The following is a 21,683-nucleotide window of genomic DNA, read 5'->3' as shown; positions in this document are numbered from 1 at the left end:
CCTTCTAGAGCTCCCTGAAATGTAGACAGGGGAGGAAGGTCACAGGCCAGCAAGGACTCCAGCAGGTCCAAGCCTGCATCCTGCTGATGGAGCTGGCATCTAAAGCCTGTCCCAAGGGCCAGCTCCCTGGCTGAAGCAAAGTGGACAGGCGGTCCAGCCTCCCCTCTCCTCAGGTCACACCCCCGTCCTTCCCCACTCCCCCTCTTCCTTCCCCCAACCCCCGCTTCAGAGGGTGCCATGCCTGTCTTGGGGCTCAGCAACTCCACTACCTTTCCTCCACTCCTGCAGGCGCTTAGGCTGCCGGCTACCACCTGTGGGCCCTGTGCCCCCCAGCCCGTACTCTCTTCACTCTGCCTCCCCTTCTACTGGGTATCAGGAATAAAGAAAGAGGCCAAACAATCACAGCGGCCGGGGTGCAGGCTACAGGAGGCCCAGTGCAGGAGGCGGGATGTGTTATCACCACAACCTCCCCCGATGCTGCCCCCACCAGGGCTGCTTTCCCAGGAATCCTGTGACCAGCAGGGGAAATGGAAAGTCCCCGGCCAGAGCACAGGCCGCACAGCCTCAACCAGGCTGGACCCACCGGCCTCTCAGGGTGGCTCGCCCTGGCCTGGCCCCCAGCCTCTGGGCAAGTTTCACATGTTTAGTTGTGAAAGAGAAAGTTAGGGCAGAGTAGGCCACTCCCACTGGAACAGACGGCCCTTATCAAGGCCCTTATCAAATTCCCAGAGCCTGGGCTTATTCTATCTAACCAGCGGGCAGGCACTGAGCCTGGGAAGTCACGCTGGTAAAAGTTAAATAGGTAAATTATTACTAAAAGGATGTCCTTTCACCTATGTGCAAAAAGAACAAGTCCTAAAAGGACAAGTCCTCTCACCTATGTGCAAAAAGAAAGAGAAAGACATTTTCAGCTTACAAACCCCATGCGCACTGGGTCCCACAGGGAGGCTGGTGCTGCCCCCGCCCAGGGATGCTTAATGTCTAGAAGCCGGCAGAGGAGAGGATTCTTCTAAAGGGATCCCACCGACCCAAAACGTCTGCCTGGAGGGGAGGTCAGAGGGCTGAGTCTGGCCCAAGTCTGGCAGCTAACTCTGGCTGAAAATGTTCCCTGAGCCCTCCCCACCCAGGCAGCCTGCCGGGGCCCAGGCCCGGGCCGTCAGCCTCCTCAGCCCCCTGGCTGCCCATCTCGGCCCATCATCCTGAGTAGCTGGCATCCCAGGGCCAGGGTCTTGAAGCCACAGCACCCCCCATCCTGGCACACAGGACAGGTCCTCCCAAACACACGTCCCTCCCCGACCCCAAATAGCCCATAGTTCCTCTCAGCTCCCAACTCACTGCTTGGCCTTCTCCCCAAAACAGGCCCTGTCGACTTCCTTTCTGAGGACGTTTAGTGACAAGCTTCTCCGAAGCAGGAGCATCGTCTCCCCACGTCTCCCGTCGGCTCCCTCCAGAAGCTGCAGCCAAATGGAACTCAAGGAATGAGCCTGGGCCCTAATACTGTGCCCTTTGGACTTGGCCTCATCCCTCCAGGCGAGCATTGCTGCCTCCCTAAGCAACCCTTCCAGCTGGTCCCAGCCCAGGTGTGCTAGGCACACCACCCACCCCAAATCAGTGAGGACCTACCAGGCTTCCACAGCAACACAGGTTCAAGCCACAACCAGATGGTCCCGCAAAGAGGAAGCACTTCTCAGATAGCTTAGCCTTATGAGTAAATAATCTCAAAGTTAAACAACTACAAGGTGCTATTTCCCATCTACTAAATTAAAAATCATTTTAATTGACAAAACGAGATGTCTAGAAATGTTCATAGCAGCATTATTCACAACCACCCAAGGATGGAAACAACCTGGTGTCCACCACAGATGGGTAGGTAAACAAAATACGATAAATCCATACAATGAGATATTATCTGACCATAAAAAATGAAGACCTACAGATCCACAGTAATGCACGGACCAGCCTTGAAACCACGCTGGGTGAAAGAAGTCAATCACAAAAGGTCACACACCGTCTGATTCCGTGTATATTAAATGTCCACAACAGGCAGATCTACAGAAACAGAAAGTCAGCTGGTGGGGGGCAGGGGCTGGAGGAGGGGAAATGGGAGTGACTGCTAATGCGTGCAGGTTAATTCTGGGGGTGATGAAAATGTTCTGGAATTAAATCGTGCTGGTGGCTGCACAGCCTTGTGAATCCATTAAGGTTCACGCAGAATTGTACAATCAAAAAGGGTAGACTCAATAGAGTTATAGCTCAGGAAAGCTGTTATAAACTACAAACAAGGCAGGGTGGAGTAGTTCACGCCTGTAATCCCAGCCCTTTGGGAGGCCGAGGCAGGCGGATCACCTGAGGTGAGGAGTTTTGACACCAGCCTGGCCAACACAGTGGAACCCCACCGCTACTGAAAAGAAAGTTAACCAGGCATGGTGGTGTGCTCCTGCAATCCCAGCTACCAGGGAAGGTGAGGCAGGAGAATCACCTGAACCCAGGAGGCGGAGGTTGCAGTGAGCCAAGATCACGTCACTGCATTACTGCATTCCAGCCTGGGCAACAGAATGGGACTCTGTCAAAATAAATAAATAAATAAACTACAAGCAACTGGATGCCAGAAGCTGTGGCCCCTCCCTACATAAACACTGGCCATGTGGGTGACGCATGGCAGGAGCCCTTGAAACACTCTTACCTTTGCCACAGAAAGGCACTCCCAAAATCTAAAGAAAAACACACACAGCTTGGCAGAGACCTGCAGATGTGGCATCTCTAACCCAAAACAAAGTAGAACTGGCTCAGTAGGCTGTGAGCATCCCTAAAAACATGCTCGAGGTTGTGTCTGGTTTCTACTTTTCTGGGGAAATGACCCAGTTTTCTGCAGCTTTCAAAGGCATCTGGAAGCTAAAAAGTCAAGAGGTGGGGCTGGGCACGGTGGCTCACGCCTGTAATCCCAGCACTTTGGGAGGCCAAGGCGGACGGATCACCCGAGGTCAGGAGTTTGAGACCAGCCTGGCCAACATGGCCAACCCTGTCTCTACTAAAACTACAAAAATTAGCCGGGCGTGGTGGTGGGCGCCTGTAATGCCAGCTACTTGGGAGGCTAAGGCAAGAGAATCGCTTGAACCCAGGAGGCAGAGGTTGCAGTGGGCTGAGATTGTGCCATTGCACTCCAGCCTGTGTGACAGAGTGAAACTTCGTCTCAAAAAAAAAAAGAAAAAAAAAAAAAGTCAAGAGATGGCAGCACCTCTTCCCCCATCCCTCCCATACCTGCCCAGGCAGCCAAGCATATAGAAAGAAGGTAGGAAATGAGACAGGCACCTAGAACTCAAAAGCACACTAAGCCCAGCTCATCAGAGGGCACTCGGAAGAGAGAATTCAAGGAGAACTCCGCATCGACGTGCCCTAGCATGGGAGGCCACATCCCTCTCCCCAACAGAAACTCACCGCCTCATGCTAGAGGAAGCTGGTAGTGTCGGAAACTTACATCCAGGCTCCAGAAAGATCTCTCAGAGCTCAATGTGAAAAAAACAAATGACCTTTGGCTAGGCGCGGTCGTGCACACCTGTAATCCCAGCACTTTGGGAGGCTGAGGTGGGCAGATGGCTAGAGCTCAGGAGCTGGAGACTCTTCTAGGCAACATGGTGAGACCCCATCTCTACCAAAAATCCAAAAAATTAGCCGAGCATGGTGGTGTGCACTGCGGGTGGCAAGCCATCCAGGTGCCGAGGCAAGAGACCGAGGGCACGAGCTGTTCCAGTATAATAAAATATGTAAAACAACAAGAGTTACACTAGATCTAGATCATAGACATGATTATATATGAATATCATTAATCATTAGTTTGTAGCAATTACTCTTTATTCCAATGTTATAATAATCCTCGCTCTATAATCATAACCTAGGAAAAACCAGGCTGTACAGAGATGGGAGCTGAGGGGACATGGTGAGAAGTGACCAGAAGACAAGTGTGAGCCTTCTGTTATGCCCGGACAGGGCCACCAGAGGGCTCCTTGGTCTAGCGGTAACGCCAGTGTCTGGGAAGACGCCCGTTGCCAAGCAGACCGTGGTTCCAGCAGTAGCGTCAGTGTCAAGGAAAAACACCCGCCACTTAGCAGACCAGGAAAGGGAGTCTCCCTTTCCCCAGGGGAGTTTAGAGAAGACTCTACTCCTCCACCTCTTGTGGAGGGCCTGACATCAGTCACGCCTGCCCGCAGTTATCCGGAGGCCTGTCTCCCTGTGATGCTGTGCTTCAGTGGTCACACTCCTAGTCCGCTTTCATGTTCCATCCTGTACACCTGGCTCTGCCTTCTAGATAGCAGGAGCAAAATTAGTGAAAGTACTAAAAGTCTCTGATATGCAGAAATAATGGCCTAAGTTGTCTCTCTCTCTCTCTGCCTCAGCTGCCAGGCAGGGAAGGACTCCCTGTCCAGTGGACACGTGACCCACGTGACCTTACCTATCATTGGAGATGACTCACACTCCTTACCCCACCCCTTTTGCCTTGTATCCAATAAATAACAGCACAGCCAGGCATTCGGGGACACTACCGGTCTCCACATCTTGGTGGTAGTTGTCCCCCGGGCCCAGCTGTCTTTTCTTTTATCTCTTTGTCTTGTGTCTTTATTTCTACAATCTCTCATCTCTGCACATGGGGAGAAAACCTACCGACCCTGTGGGTTTTCTGTGGTCCCAGCTACTCAGGGGGTTAAGGTGGTAGGATCGTTTGAGCCAGGAGGTCAAGGCTGCAGTGGGCCAAGATTGAATTCCAGCCTGGATGACAGAGCGAGACCTTGTCTCAAAAAAGGCCAGATGCAGTGACTCACACCTGTAATCCCACCACTTTGGGAGGCTGAGGCAGGAGGATCACCTGAGCCCAGGAGTTCCAGGCCGGCCTGGGCAACAAGACGAGACTCCACCTCTAGAAAAAAAGAAAAGATGTTCAACATCATTAGACATTAGGAAAATACAAAAGTAACATCTAAAAGCAATTATAGGCCAGGTGTGGTGGTTCACACCTGTAATCCCAGCACTTTGGGAGGCAAGGCAGGTGGATCACCTGAGTTCGGGCGTTCAAGACCAGCCTGACCAACATGGAAAAACCCCATCTCTACTAAAAATACAAACTTAGCTGGGCGTGGTGGTGCATGCGTGTAATCCCAGCTACTCGGGAGGCTGAGGCAAGAGAATCCCTTGAACCCGGGAGGCGGAAGTTGCAGTGAGCCAAGATCGTGCCATTGCACTCCAGCCGGGGTGACAGAGCAAGAGACTCTGTCTCAAAAAAAAAAAAAAAAGTCCAGCATTTGGCCTGGCGTGGTGGCTCACGCCTGTAATCCCAGCACTTTGGGAGGCCGAGGCGGGCAGATCACGAGGTCAAGAAATCAAGACTATCCTGGCCAACATGGTGAAACCTCATCTCTACTAAAAATACAAAAATTAGCTGGGCGTGGTTGAGCTCCCTGTAGTCCCAGCTACTCGGGAGGCTGAGGCAGGAGAATCACTTGAACCTGGGAGGCGGAGGTTGCAGTGAGCCAAGATCACGCCACGGCACTCCAGCCTGGGGACAGAGCGAGACTCTATCTCAAAAAAAAAAAAAATTAGCCAGGCCTGGTGGTGGGAGCCTGTAATCCCAGCTACTCAGGAGGCTGAGGCAGTAGAATCACTTAAACCCGGGAGGCAGAGGTTGCAGTGAGCTGAGATCGCCCCACTGCACTCCAGCCTCGGCAACAAGAGTGAGACTCCGTCTCAAAAAAAAAGGAAAGGAATGAATGAATGATACATGCAACCATGTGGATGAATCTCCAAGTAATCGTGCTGAGCAAGGGAGGCTGGACAAAAAGAGAACTGTGCAAGTCCATGTTTATAAACTTGGAGGAAACACAAACTATAGTGACAGAAAGCAGATCAGAGGTTGCCTGGGGGCAGGGAGGGACCAGAGAAGCAGAGGGCCTCAGCAGGGTGACAGGTCTGTTCACGGTCTCGTCTCGATCGTGATGAAGACTTCACAGGCTCACACAGGCATACCTCAGAGATATGACGGGTTTGGTTCCAGATCACCGCAACAAAGCACACACTGCACTTTATAATAAGTCACATGATTTTTTTTGGTTTCCCAGTGCATGTAAAAGTTACACCGTAGTCTATTAAGTGTATAATAGCATTATGCCTTAAAAAAAAAAGTATATACCTTCATTTAAAAACACTTTATTGCGACCGGGCATGGTGGCTCACACCTGTAATCCCAGCACTTTGGGAGGCCGAGGCGAGTGGATCACAAGGTCAGGAGATCGAGACCATCCTGGCTAACACGGTGAAACCCCATCTCTACTAAAAAACAAAAAATTAGCCCAGCATGGTAGTAGGCACCTGTAGTCCCAGCTACTCGGGAGGCTGAGGCAGGAGAATGGCGTAAACCCGGGAGGCACAGCTTGCAGTGAGCCAAGATTACACCACTGCACTCCAGCGTGGGCGACAGAGCAAGACCCCGTCTCAAAAAAAAAAAAAAAAGAAGAAAAAAACTTTATTGCTAAAAAATGCTAACAATCATCTGAGCCTTCAGTGAGTGGTATTCTTTTTGCTGGCAGAGGGTCTTGCCTCGATGTTGATGGCTGCAGACTGATTCATATTGTTTTTTGGGTTTATTTTTTTTTTTGAGACAGAGTCTCGTTCTATTGCCCAGGCTGGAGTGCAGTGGCACGATCTTGGCTCACTGCAACCTCTGCCTCCCGGGTTCAAGTGGTTCTCCTACCTCAGCCTCCCAACTAGCTAGGATTACAGGCACACGTCACCACGTATATTTTTATTTTTTGTATTTTTTTATTTTTTGTAGAGATGGGGTCTCACTATGTTGGCCATGCTGGTCTTGAACTCCTGACCTCAGGTGATCCGCCCACCTCAGCCTCCCAAAGTGCTGGGATTACCGCCCGGCCTGCAGACTGATTAGGATGGCAACTGCTGAAGGCTGGGATGGCTGTGGCAGTTACTTAAAATAAGACAACAATGACATTGACCACATCAATTGACCCTTCTTTCCACAAAATATTTCTCTGGGCCGGGCACGGTGGCTCATGTCTGTAATCCCAGCACTTTGGGAGCCCGAGGTGGGAGAATCACCTGTGCCCAGGAATTCCAGACCAGCCTGGGCAATATAAGGAGATGTTGTCTCTACAAAAAATAAAAATTAAAAAATTAGCTACTCATGGTGGCACTTGCCTGTGGTCCCAGTTACTTGAGAGGCTAAGGTAGGAGGATCCCTTAAGCTCAGGAGGTCAAAGCTGCAGTGAGCTGTGATTGCACCACTGCACTCTAGCCCGGGTGACAGAGTAGGAGCCTGTCTCAAATAAAAAAAATAAAAAAAAAAAAAGATTTATCTGTAGCATGCAATGTTTGATAGCATTTTACCCACAGTAGAACTTAACTTTTTTTTTTTTTTTTTTTGAGACAGAGTCTCACTCTGTCAGCCAGGCTGAAGTGCAATGGCATGATCTCAGCTCACTGCAACCTCCATCTCCCGAGTTCAAGTGATTCCCCTGGCTCAGCCTCCTGAGTAGCTGGGACTACAGGTGTGCACCACCACACCAGGCTAATTTTTTGTATTTTAGTAGAGATGGGGAGAACATGTCGGCCAAGATGGCCTCGATCTCCTAGACCAGCCCAGTAGAACTTTCAAAAGTGGAGTCAGGCCGGGCGCAGTGGCTCACGCCTGTAATCCCAGCACTTTGGGAGGCCGAGGCGGGCGGATCACGAGGTCAGGAGACGGAGACCATGATGGCTAACACGGTGAAACCCCTTCTCTACTAAAAATATAAAAAAATTAGCTGGGCATGGTGGCAGGCACCTGTAGTCCCCGCTACTCGGGAGGCTGAGGCAGGAGAATCGCGTGAACCCAGGAGGCAGAGCTTGCAGTGAGCTGAGATCGCACCACTGCACTCCAGCCTGGGTGACGGAGCGAGACTCCATTTCAAAAAAGAAAAAAAGTGGAGTCAGTCCTCTTAAAACCTATGTTGTTTTATCAACTAAGTTTATGGAATATTCTAAATCCTTTTGTTACGGGATCTTTGGGGTGTCCCTTTTCTGGCCAGAAACCTCTGCGTCTTGTGGCACCTTTGCCCAAGTTTTGCTGGGGCCCACTGGGCTTGTTCCACCCACTCAGCCTGGCAGGCTGCGCTTGGCTCATGCCAGCAGCCTGGAGCTCCCATGCCTGCCAAGGACAAGCCTGGTGTGGAGCAGCGAGCAGTGTGTGAGCGTGCATGGGGTACGGCCACTGCACAGTCAGACATGCCAGCTGCTGCTGCAGGGCAGGCAGCTCCAGATGCTGGCACAGGTGCTGGTTCTCTGCAAGGCTGCACCTGGACCAAGCACACTTCAAGCAGCTTGCCTGGTTGGCACACGGGAATGCAGTGGTGCCTGGAAGCTTGGTGATGCCAGGAACTGCAGGGCCCCAAAGAGGGAGTCACAACCCTGACTTCCAGGGAGTTCCCAGGTCTGGACTCCCCAAAGGGCCACAGCTCTTCTCTCCTTCCCTTCACTGGCAACGTGGCAAGAAGGGGCATGTTTCAGCCCTGTTTGTGTTACAGTTCTTTCAGCCTCGCCATTCGGCAGGTCCCAAGTTCTTGCCCTGTGACCAGGAAGAATGAGGTACGCAGAAAAATGGAGAGTGAGCAAGACAAAGGGGAGCTTTATTGAGTCACAGCCAGGTCATCCCAGTGAGTGTTCAGCTCTCAGCAGAGAGGGTAGCTCCTCTCTGCAGCTGGTCATCCTGTCATCTTTCTGTCCTCTGCTCTAGTCTGGCTGAGTCCAGGGTTTTTATGGGCCTCAGAGTGGAGAAAGTGTGTGTTGACTGGTCCATGGGTGGGCCAGCGAAAAGCACTACAAGCTTCCCCTCTGGTCCTCGGGACTGGCCGGCCGGCCCCCAGGCTTCAGGCCCTCCCCAATTTGAAGGTGAGGCTTCACCGGGACCAGACCCCTTCTACCCAGGAGCCTGTCTGTCTCCCGCCACTGTTCATGGCATCCAGGCTGTTTGTGCCAGCCTATCCTCAGCCCCCACTTGGCCTCTCTCCCATGCCTGTCGGTGCCCAAAGTCTGAAGGGCGCCATCAGCAGGGTGGGTGCGGTGGCTGCACCGCAGTCCAGGTCCCCAAAGTGAATGCTGCTCCCACTTCCTGCCCCGGGGCCCTGAAGCATAACCCAAGCTCTGCATCCCAGGCCCAGCCCCCACACTCCGTATGCAGGTGCAGCATCACCCCAGGCCCAGCTCCACCTTGGGGCCCCTCTCTGCCCGCACCTCCATGCCCAATCATGCTGCTTCCCCACCAGCACGCAACTCAGCCTGGCCCCATTGTGGTGGCTCCCAGGGCAGTGGGCTCTGGGAGACTCCCAGGGGTGGGCTCCAGGGACTGACTGTCTCCTCTGCACACCCCTCCCCACAGTGACAGCGGGTAAGAGCTCTGACACTGAACCAGGGTCTGAAGCAGCAAGGCTCCAGGCCTGGAAGCGGGTCCTGCTTGGCTGTGCAACGATGGGGGTGGTGCAGTCAGCTGCTCGGGGAATGCAGGGCACAGGGGACCCACTGCTGCCACTCCTGCTCCCACAGCTGCTCCTGCCACCACCGCCTGCGCCACCCCACTGCATCCAGCATGAGGGCAGGGGTTGCTCCAGATGGCCCACCACTGCCATTACTTTCTTGTCATTTCAGCAATGTTCACAGCATCTTCCCCAAGACTAGATTCCATCTTAAGAAACCACTTTCTTTTTTTCCTTTTTTCTTTTTTGCTCTGTTGCCCAGGCTGGAGAGCAACGGCACAATCTTGGCTCACTGCAACCTCTCTGCTTCCTGGGTTCAAGTGATTCTTGTGACTCAGCCTCCTGAGTAGCTGGGATTACACACACATGCCACCACACCTAGCTAGGTTTTGTATTAGTAGAGACTAGGTTTCACCATGTTGGCCAGGCTGTTCTCGAACACCTGACCTCAGGTGATATACCCACCTTGACCTCCCAAAGTGTTGGGATTACAGGCGTGAGCCACCACACCTGGCCTATAAATATTCTTAATGGCATCTAGAATAGTGAATGCTTTCCAATGTAAATTTTTCAATTTACATTGCCCAGATCAGAAGAATCGCTATCTATGGCAGCCAGAGCCTTACAAAATGCATTTCTTTTTTTTTTTTTTTTTGGTAGAGAAGGAGTCTCGCTCTGTCACCCAGGCTGAAGTGCAATGGCACAATCTCGGCTCACTGCAACCTCACCTGGTGAGTCACCAGACCTAGCCTGTCCTTGGAAGCCAGGCATTGACTTTTCCTTCCTAGCTATGAAAGTCCTAGATGTTATCTTCTTTCAACAGAAAGCTGTTTCACCCACACTGAAAATCTAGGCAGAGCACAGTGTCTCATGCCTGTAATCTCAGCATTTTGGGAGGCTGAGACAGGTAGATCATTTGAGGTCAGGAGTTTGAGACCAGCCTGGTCAACGTAGTGAAATCCTGTCTCTACTAAAAATAAAAAATTAGCCAGGCATGGTAACGTGCACCTGTAGACCCAGCTACTCGGGAGGCTGAGGCAGAAGAATCGCTTGAACCTGAGAGGTGGGGGTTGCAGTGAGCCAAGACTGCACCACTGCACTCCAGCCTGGGTGACAGAGCAAGACTCTGTCTCAAAAAAAAAAAAAAAGAAAGAAAGAAAAGGAAACCTATTGTGTAGCCACCCTCATCGGTGATCTCAGCCAGATTCGGATAACCTGCTGCAGCTTCTCCAGCAGCACCTGCTGCTCCACCTTGTACCTTCATGTTATGGAGGTGGCTTCTTTCCTTCAACCTCATGAACCAACCTCTGTTAGCTTCACGCTTTTCCCCTGCAGCTTCCTCACCTCTCTCAGCCTTCATAGAATTGAAGAGTTATGGCCTTGCTCTGGATTAGGCTTTGGCTTAAGGGAATGTTGTGGCTCATTTGATCTTCTCTCCAAATCACTAAAATTCTTCTCCGTTATCAGCAAGAAGGCTGTTTTGCTTTCTTATCATTCATGTGTTCACTGGAACAGCACTTGTAATTTCCTTCGAAGGACTTTTCCTTTGCATTCACGACTTGGCTAACTGTTTGGCACACGAGGCCTAGCTTTCAGCCTATCTCAGCTTTCAACATGCCTTCCTAAGTTTAATCATGTCCAACTTTTGGCCTTTTTTTTTTTTTTTTTTTTTGAGAGTCTCGCTCTGTCGCCCAGGTTGGAGTGCAGTGGCGTGATCTCGACTCACCGCAACCTCCACCTCTGGGTTCAAGAGGTGGTTCTGCCTCATCCTCTGAGTACCTGAGACTACAGGTGTATGTCAACACACCTGGCTAGTTTTTTGTATTTTTAGTAGAGATGGGGTTTCACTATGTTGGCCAGGCTGGTCTCGAACTCCTGACCTCAAGTGATCCAACCACCTCAGCCTTCCAAAGTGCTGGAATTATAGGCATGAGCCACCGTGCCTGGCCTCCAGCTTTTGGCTTAAAGTGAGAGATGTATGACTCTCTCCTTCACTGGAACACTTAGAGGTAGGGTATTAATTGGCCTAATTTCAAAATTGTTGTGTCTCAGGGAATAAGGGAGCTCACGAAAAGGGAGAGAGATGGGGAAACAGCTGGTCAGTGGGGCAGTCAGAACACACACAACATTTATCAATTTCATTTGCTGTCTTACATGGACGCAGTTCATGATGTCTCAAAACAATTACATTAGTAACACCAAAAATTACTGGTCATAGATCACCATAACAAAGATAATAATGAAAAAGTTTGAAATATTGCAAGAATTACCAAAATATGATATAGACACACTACCTGAGCATAGGCTGGCCGAAAAATGGTGCCAATAGACTTGCTCAATGCAAGCTTGCCACAAAGTTTTTTTTTTTTTTTTGAAATGGAGTCTCGCTCTGTTGCCCAGGCTAGAGTGTAGTGGCGTGATCCCGGCTCACTGCAACGTCTGCCTCCCAGGTTCAAGCGATTCTCCTGCCTCAGCCTCCCATGTAGCTGTGACTACAGGCACATGCCACCACGCCCAGCTAATTTTTTATATTTTTAGTAGAGATGGGGTTTCGCCATGTTGGCCAGGCTGGTCTCAAACTCCTGACCTCAGGTGATCCACCTGCCTCGGCCTCCCAAAGTGCTGAGATTACAGGCCTGAGCCACCACGCCTGCCCCAAACTTTCAATTTGTAAAGAAGGCAGGACCTGGCTGGGCGCAGTGGCTCACGCCTATAATCCCAGCACTTTGAGAGGCCGAGGTGGGTGGATCACCTGAGGCCAGGAGTTCGAGACCAGCCTGACCAACATGGTGAAACCCCGTCTCTACTAAAAATACAAAAATTAGCTGGGCACAGTGGCAGGCGCCTGTAATCCCAGCCCTTCAGGAGGCTGAGGCAGGAGAATCGCTTGAATCCAGGAGGGAGAGGTTGCAGTGAGCCAAGATCATGCCATTGCACTCCAGCCTGGGCAACAAAAGCGAAACTCCATCTTAAAAAAAAAAAAAAAATGCAGGACCTGCAAAGTGCAATGAAAGGAAGTCTGCCTGTGCCTAGGTCAAAACTGATCAAACTGAATACTTTCCATACGTGCAGTTATAGAAATTATTCCTGTGTAACTCTGTTTAAATAAGTATCTCTTTCACCTCCCACCTCTGCCTTTTAGAGAATCAAATATCCATGGCAAATGCATTGAGCTTGTTTCTACTTGAGGCACCTACTCTGGGCAAGTTTCCTGGAATTCTGCCAATTTCTGCAAGGGAAGGTGGCAGCAAATGCAATGAAGTCACCTGAGGACAGAGGCCTGGTCCCCATGCTGGCAGCTGCGCCCACGTCCCTCAGCCCAAACAGAGGCGGGAGGGAGGTGGCCAAATGGCCCTGGGAGCTTCAGTTAGGGAGTCACTAAGACTAAGAGCCCTGCCCAACCAGGCACTGTTAAAGCCCTCCCACAGGCCCATGGGGACTGAAGGCATGTCCCTCAGTGGGCAGACCAGCAGGCCCTGAGTACTTCCAGAGTATGGGGCCAGTGGGTCAGTACAGCCATCCTGAGTCTCACTCTCCAAATGTCAAGGAGGATGCCCTGAACACACAGGCGTGGGGCCTGTGGGGAGAAGCTGAGCTCCACAGTGCGGGGGCCAAGGACTCTGCCTTACCCAACATCCTGGAGATCAAGCACCACAACCTGCCACGCGCCACCTGCAGGCCACATGGTGGATGAGGGGCAGGTGGCAATGGCCAAGGAGGTGAGGTCTGCACTCTACTGGGGTCCCCGCCCCACCTGCCACACACCCCTAGGTCACTGTGCCTGGAGGGCCCCAGTGTCTTCACCTGTAAATGGAGGGTGAACTGCCAAGCTGAGAGTTCTCTGTGGCCGGGACACCCTACACTATTCCACAGACTCCCCCGTCTAACCTAGGACAAGCCCCAGCATCAGTGAGCCCCTGGGTCTCGGCCAGTGGAAGGGAACAACCACGTCAAGAGTCAGAGGAGAAAAACCAAGTTTGGCATCTGCTGAAAACGATGGCTTCCCTTGTTCATCCTGATCAGTTACATGGCTGAAGTTCCCACTTTATTGATTTAAAGATTTCAGCTCTGAGAAAGACACTGTTAAGATAATGGAGACAGGCTGGGCACAGTGGATCACAAGGTCAGGAGATAGAGACCATCCTGGCTAACACTGTGAAACCCCATCTCTACTAAAAATACAAAAAATTAGCCAGGTGTGGTGGCGGGCGCCTGTAGTCCCAGCTACTCGGGAGGCTGAGGCAGGAGAATGGCGGGAACCCGGGAGGCGGAGGCTGCAGTGAGCCAAGATCACGCCACTGCACTCCAGCCTGGGCGACAGAGCGAGACTCCATCTCAAAAAAAAAAAAAAAGATAATGGAGACAAGCCACAGACTGAGGAAAATGTTTACAAAACATATATGCAATAAACTACTTGTATCTAAAATGTACAAAGAAATCTTAAAACTCAACAATAAGAGGCCAGGCGCGGTGACTCATGCCTATAATCCCAGCACTTTGGGAGGTGGACGCGGGCAGATCACTTGAGGCCAGGAGTTCGAGACCAGTCTGGCCAACGTGGAAAAACCCCAAAAATTAGCTGGGTGTGGTGGCACATGCCTGCAATCCCTGCTTGGAGATTAATTCCAGCACTTTGGGAGGCTAAGCCAGAAGGATCGCTTGAACCCAGGAGTTCAAGATCAGCCTGGGCAACATAGGGAGACCCTGTCTCTACAAAAAATTTTTTAGGCCGGGCGCAGTGGCTCACATCTGTAATCCCAGCACTTTGGGAGGCCGAGGCCGGTGGATCACGACATCAGGAGATCAAGACCATCCTGGTTAACACGGTGAAACCCCATCTCTACTAAAAATACAAAAAAAAATCAGCTGGGTGTGGTGGCGGGCAGCTGTAGTCCCAGCTACTTGGGAGGCCGAGGCAGGAGAATGGCATGAAGCCGGGAGGTGGAGCTTACAGCGAGCCGAGATCGCACCACTGCACTCCAGCATGGGCAACAGAGCGAGACTCCACCTCAAAAAAAAAAAAAAGTTTTTTTTTTAATTAGCCAGGCGCTGGGCGCAGTGGCTCACGCCTGTAATCCCAGCATTTTGGGAGGCCAAGGCAGGCGGATCACTTGAGGTCAGGAGTTCGAGACCAGCCTGGCCAACATGGTGAAACCCTGTCTCTATTAAAAATACAAAAATTAGCCAGGCGTGGTGGCAGGCGCCTTTAATCCCAGGTACTCAGGAGGCTGAGGCAGGAGAATCGCTTGAACCTGGCAGTCAGGAGGTTGCAGTGAGCTGAGATGGCGCCAGTGCACTCCAGCCTGAGGAACAACAGCGAGAAACTTGGTCTAAAAAAAAAACAAAAACAAACAAACAAAAAAATTAGCCAGGCACAGTGGGGTGCACCTGTAGTCATGGCTACTTGTGAGGCTGAGGTAGGAAGATCACCTGAGCCCAGGAGGTTGAAGCTACAGTGAGCCGTGATTGTACCACTGCTTTCTAGCCTTGGTGACAGAGCAACTCATTAAAAATAAGGTGGGAGGGGCCAGGCGTGGTGGCTCACGCATGTAATCCCAGCACTTTGGGAGGCCAAGGAGGGCAGATCACGAGGTCAGGAGATCAAGACCAGCCTAGCCAACATGGCGAAACCCCATCTCTACAAAATATACAAAAATTAGCAGGGCGTGGTGCCATGTGCCTATAATCCCAGCTACTTGGGAGGCTAAGGCAGGATAATAGCTTGAACCTGGGAGGCGGAGGTTGCAGTGAGCCGAGATGGCGCTATTGCACTCCAGCCTGGGCAACAAGAGCAAAACTCCATCTCAAAAAAAAAAAAAAAAAAATTAGCTGGGCTTGGTGGTGGGCACCTGTAGTCCCAGCTACTCGGGAGGCTGAGGCAGGAGAATGGCGTGAACCCGGGAGGCAGAGCGAACATGGGCGACAGAGCGAGACTCCGTCTAAAAAATAAAAAATAAAAATTAATAATAATAATAATAATAAGGTGGGAGGGTGGGGGCAGAGGGCCAAAGACCCAAACAGATGCCTGATATAAGAGGATATACAGACAGCAAATAGGCACATGAAAAGATGCTCAACACCTTATGTCATTTGGAAACTGCAAATTAAAACAACACTGAGACACCACTACATACCTGTCAGAATGGCCTAAACCCAAAGTACTGACAACATCAAATGCTGGTGAGGAGGTGGAGCACAGGAGCCCTCATTCACTGCTGGTGAGAATGCAAAATGGCACAGCCACTTTGGAAGATAGTTTGGCAGTTTTCTACAACGCTAAATGTACTCTTCAATTAAATCAATCCTATATTCCATTAAATACATTAAAAAATACATGTAAAGGACAAGTGTGGTAGCTCACGCTTATAATCCTAGCACTTTGGGAGGCTGAGGCAGGAAGATCACTTGAGCCCAAGAGTTCGAGACCAGCCTGGACAACATAGCGAGACTCCATCTCTATTTAAATAATAAAAAAATACATTATGTAAAAACTTAGTAGGTACATGGAAGCAATTAAATGCAAAATCAAGTAAAAATTCAAGCTGGATATGGGTGACTTAAGAATCTTACTAGAATCTTAATAGGTGTCAGATAACATGGATCAATTCAGCAACTTCAGGCTGGTTTATGAGTGTCACCACTTCTAAGAGCCTGGCTTTTATAAGGCACAAGACAAGGTGAGATTTTCCTGTCATTAAAGGAAGCACAGAGTATCAATCATGCAGGATGTAGTTTCCTGAGACACCAAAGAGTAGTATCAAAAGCAATTCCATTGTAAAAGCTGAGTTCTAAATACAAGCGACACCTGAGTGAACACAGCAACAAAACTTGTTTGTTTTGACGAGTCTTGCTCTGTCGCCCAGGCTGGAGTGCAGTGGCGCGATCTTGGCTCACTGCAAGCTCCACCTCCCAGGTTCACGCTGTTCACCTGCCTCAGCCTCCCGAGTAGCTGGGACTACAGGCGCCCGCCACCACACCTGGCTGATTTTTTGTATTTTTAGTAGAGACGGGGTTTCACCATTTTAGCCAGGATTGTCTTGATCTCCTGACTTTGTGATCTGTCCGCCTAGGCTTACCAAAGTGCTGGGATTACAGGCGTGAGCCACCGCGTGAGCCAAACATCAAAGTTTGGCACTTACTGTAAACAATGGCTGGGAGGTGGAGCTTGCAGTGAGCCAAGATCGCGCCACTGCACTCCAGCCTGGGCGACAGAGCAAGACTCGTCAAAACAAACAAACAAACAAACAATGGCACCAGTTACAAGGCCAAAGCATCCACTCGCTACAATGCCACCACTGTTCAAATTAATTCCACCAGAGCAGCCCTGGGTGCCCGAGAGGTAGTGGCTCAAGGTAAGACTGGAACTGGTGGCCTGGAGATTGTCAGGAGGGGAGGGAGGCGCAGTGTCTATGACCAGCATGCCCTCTGCTGGTGGCCGAGGTGCTCCCCGACATCGCCAGACTGGGGCAGACGGTCCAGTCCCCCAGTGATACATTTTACAGCAAAGCACACACACCACGGGCCTTCCCAGGTCCCAGCCAACAAGTCCCATGGGGGCAGGTACCATTGGGCCTTCTCCCAGTCCCGGGCTCATGGGCACACAGCCAGCAAGAGGAATGTCTGGCCCTCCTGAATCAGAGACTCGGTTTCCTTTACTCTCCCAAGGCTCGAGAAGCTCCCAGCCTCACACGGCTCAGCTGCCAGCCCCTGACCTGCCACAGCTCAGCCTCCAGCCCTGAGGCCAAAGGATTCAAGGCAGGGCACAGAGACATCTGGGCTGTCTGGCATGGCCCTGGTAAGGTCTCCTGTGGGGACCTACCCCCAGGGAGGCCCAGACAGCAAGAGCCTATCATGTGCCATGGGACAGGCTAAAGCCACAGAAGAACATTTAGGAGGAGGAGGAGGGAAGGAGGACAGAAAGGCTGATGAGGGCAGGGGCTGGTGTTCAGCAAGGGGAGGGGAAACAGATGTGGACAGGTGCACAGCGTGGCCTGCCCCTGAGAAGTAATGTCCCTAGAGTCCTAGTTTTATTATTGCTCAAGGGCTTTTTTTTTCTTTGAGACAGAGTCTCGCTCTGTTGCCCAGGCTGGAGTGCAGTGGCGCGATCTTGGCTCACTGCAAGCTCCGCCTCCTGGGTTCACGCCATTCTCCTGCCTCAGCCTCCCAAGTAGCTGGCACTACAGGCGCCCGCCACCACCCCTGGCTAATATTTTGTATTTTTAGTAGAGACGGGGTTTCACTGTGTTAGCCAGGATGGTCTCGATCGCCTGACCTCATGATCCGCCCGCCTCGGTCTCCCAAAGTGCTGGGATTACAGGTGTGAGCCACTGCGCTCAGCCTGCTCAAGCAGTTTCTGTTTCTGTCCTCCAGGTCAGAGATAAATGACTCCCAGGTATAAGAGTTCAAAGAAAGGATGCAGCGGCTGTCTTTGGCCTCCACTTGCCAGCTGTGACCGCAAGCAAGTAGCTCCACCTCTAATGCCTGCTCCCCAGCCTATAAAGAGGTGTGTCCACACGTGCAAATGGAGCTGGACCCCTACCACATATCATACATAACAACTAACTCAAGCTAGGTCAAACACCTAAATGGTAAGAGCTAAAGCTATGTAACTTTTTTTTTTTTTTTTTTTTGAGACAGGGTCTCACTCTGTTGCCCAGGCCCCAGTGCAGTGCTGTGGTCTCTAACTCACTTCACTGCAGCCTTGACTTCCCAGGCTCAAGCAATCCTCTCACCTCATCCTCCCAAGTAGCTGGTACTACAGGCATGCACCACCACACCTGGCTAACTTTTTTAATTTGTAGAGATGAGGTCTTCCTATGTAGCCCAGGCTGGTCTTGAACTCCTGAGCTCAAGCAGTCTTCCCACTTCGACCTCCCAAAGTGCTGGGATTACAGATGTGAGCCACAGCATCTATCCTATAAAACTCTTTAAAGAAAATAGGCCAGGCGTGGTGGCCTATAATCCCAGCAATTTGAGAGGCTGAGGTGGGCATATCGCTTGAGGTCAGGAATTCAAGACCAGCCTGGCCAACGTGGTGAAACTCTGTCTCTGCTGGAAAAAAAATACAAAAAGTAGCTGGGTGTGGTGGTGCACACCTGTAGTCCTAGCTCCTTGGGAAGTTGAGGCAGGGGAATCACTTGAATCCAGGAGGCGGAGGTTGCAGTGAACTGAGATCATGCCACTGCACTCTAGCCTGGGCATCACAGCAAAGAAAAAGTAAAAAGACAACCCAGTGAGTGGAAAAAAATATTTGCAAATCACATCTGACATAGCCAATCATGAAAAAGAACAAAGCTGGAAGATTCACACTTTCTGATTTCAAAACTTACCACAAAGCTACAATAATCAAAACAGTATGGCATTAGCATAAAGACAGACATAAGAATCAATAGAACAGAGAGCCCCAGAAATAAACTCAAATGATATATATGGTCAAATGATCTATGTGACAAGGGTATAAACACCTTTCGGCCGGGTGTGGTGGCTCACTCCTGCAATCCCAGCATGTTGGGAGGCCAAGGCGGGAGGATCACGAAGTCAGGAGTTCAAGACCAGCCTGATCAACATGGTGAAACACCGTCTCTACTAAAAATACAAAAATTAGCCAGGCATGGTGGCATGTGCCTGTAATCCCAGCTACTCAGGAGGCTGAGGCTTGAACCGAGGAGGCGAAGGTTGCAATGAGCTGAGATCACGCCACTGCACTCCAGCCTGGGCAACAGAGCAAGACCGTCTCAAAAAAAAAAAGGAAGAAGACCTTTCAATGGGGAAAGACAATCTTTTCAACAAATGGTGCTAAGGAACTGGATATTTACACACAAAAGAATGAGCTGCACCTTTACCTAATAGCATATACAAAAAAAAAAAAAAAAAAAAAAAAAAAAAAAAAAAAAAACCTCAAAATGGATCATAAGCCAAAAAGTAAAACCTAAAACTGTAAAACTCTTAGAAGAAAACATAAGGCTAAAGCTTTACAACACTGGATTTGGTGATGATTTCTTGGCTATGACATCTAAGGCACAAGGAACAAAAGAAAACAGACAAATTGTATGTAATAAGAACTTTAAAATGTGTGCATCAACAGACAATATCAACAGAGTATAAACACATCCCACAGAATGGGAGAAATTATTTGCAAATCATATATCTGATAAGGGATTAATGTCCAGAATATATAGAGAACTCCTAAAACGCAACAATAAAAAAACCAACCATACACATTGCATTCATGTATCAAAATACCACACTATACCCATAAATATGTACAATTATTATGTGTCAAAAACAATAAAAGCAAAAATGGACACAGAGACTTTCTCAAACACCAAAAGCTATAGTCTTCAGTTTCAGAATACTGATGAAAATTTGAAAAATATATACATGGATACTTATATAGATACACAAGGATATGTATATAACATGCACATAATATACACTACACCTATACATGTCTATGTTCAAGTATATGAATAAATATACAAACACTTTAGCAATACATTTAATTTTCAGTTTTAAAAAAACCCTGATTCAAAAATGAGCAAACAACTTGAGTAGACATTTCTACAAAGAAAAAATATAGTTGACAAATAAACACATGAAAAGACACTCAACATCACTAAACATTAGGGAAATGCAAAGCAAAACCACAATGAAACACCACTTCACACCCATTAGGATGGCAACTATCAAAAAAAACAGAAAATAACAAGTATTGACAAGGATGCCCAGAAACCAGAACCCATGTACACTGTCAGCGGAAATGTAAAATGGCATAGCCGCTGTGGAAAACAGTACGGTCGTTTCTCTAAAGATTTAAAATAGAATTGCCATATGATCCAGCAATTCCACTTCTGGGAATATATCCTAAAGAACTAAAAACGGGGTCTCTGATGTGTTCATAGCAGCATTATTCACAAGCTAAAATCTGGGATTAACCCAAGTGTCCATCCACAGATGATGGGATAAGCAAAATGTGGTCCATCCATGAAATGGAACATGATTCAGCCTTTAAAAGGAAGGCAATGAGCCTGGCGCGGTGGCTCACGCCTGTAATCCCAGAACTTTGGGAGGCCGAGGCGGGCGGATCATGAGATCAGGAGATCGAGACCATCCTGGCTAACACGGTGAAACCCCATCTCTACCAAAAATACCAAAAAAAAAAAAAATTAGTTGGGCGTGATAGTGGGCGCCTGTAGTCCCAGCTACTCGGGAGGCTGAGGCAGGAGAATGGCCTGAACCCGGGAGGCGGAGCTTGCAGTGAGCCGAGATTGCGCCACTGCACTCCAGCCTGGGCGAAAGTGCAAGACTTGGCCGGGCGCGGTGGCTCACGCCTGTAATCCCAACACTTTGGGAGGCCGAGGCAGGCAGATCACGAGGTCAAGACCATTCTGGCCAACATGGGGAAACCCCGTCTCTACTAAAAATTCAAAAATTAGCTGGGCGTGGTGGCGGCACCTGTAGTCCCAGCTACGCGGGGGCTTGAGGCAGGAGAATCGCTTGAATCTGGGAGGCGGAGGTTGCAGTGAGCCAAAATTGTGCCACCGCACTCCAGCCTGGGCGACAGAGCGAGACTCTGTCTCAAAAAAAAAAAAAAAAAAAAAAAACTGAGCTGGACATTTAAAAATGATTAAAATGAGCCTGGGAAACACAGTGAGACGTAGTGGGTGACAGAGCAAGAAAATATGGCTACAAATACATATATGGTAGCCAGGCACTGTAATCCCAGCACTTTGGGAGACAGACCGAGATGGGCAGATCCCTTGAGCTCAGGAGTTTGAGACCAGCCTGGCCAACATGGTGAAATCCTGTCTCTACAAAAACTACAAAAATTACCCAGGTGTGGTAGCACATGCCTGTAGTCCCAGCTACTCGGGTGGCTGAGGCAGGAGGATCACTTGAGGTAGAGGCTCAGTGACCAAGATTGTACCACCATATGCGGCCCAGAAGACAGAGTAACACCCTGTCTCAATTTAAAAAACAAAACAAAAACTGCCATCTTAACTATATACATATATACATATCATTAAGATGGCAGTTTTTTTTTTTTTTTTTTTTTGGACAGTTTCGCTCTTGTCACCCAGGCTGGAGTGCAATGTCACAATCTTGGCTCACTGCAACCTCCGCCTCCCAGGTTCAAGTGATTCTCCTGCCTCAGCCTCCCGAGTAGCTGGGACT

At 49.8% G+C, this 21,683-nt stretch overlaps 1 protein-coding gene across 2 annotated transcripts in view; it reads right to left on the bottom strand.

The window, feature by feature from the left end:
• Window positions 1–21,683, bottom strand: part of ACOT7 (acyl-CoA thioesterase 7) — a 126,743-nt gene that overhangs the window by 93,545 nt on the left and 11,515 nt on the right. The window lies entirely within an intron of this gene.

Source organism: Pongo abelii, chromosome 1, assembly GCF_028885655.2.
Source record: "Pongo abelii isolate AG06213 chromosome 1, NHGRI_mPonAbe1-v2.0_pri, whole genome shotgun sequence".
NCBI lineage: Eukaryota > Metazoa > Chordata > Mammalia > Primates > Hominidae > Pongo > Pongo abelii.
Note: the sequence above shows the minus strand (reverse complement) of the source record. Positions and strands in the feature narration are given on the sequence as shown.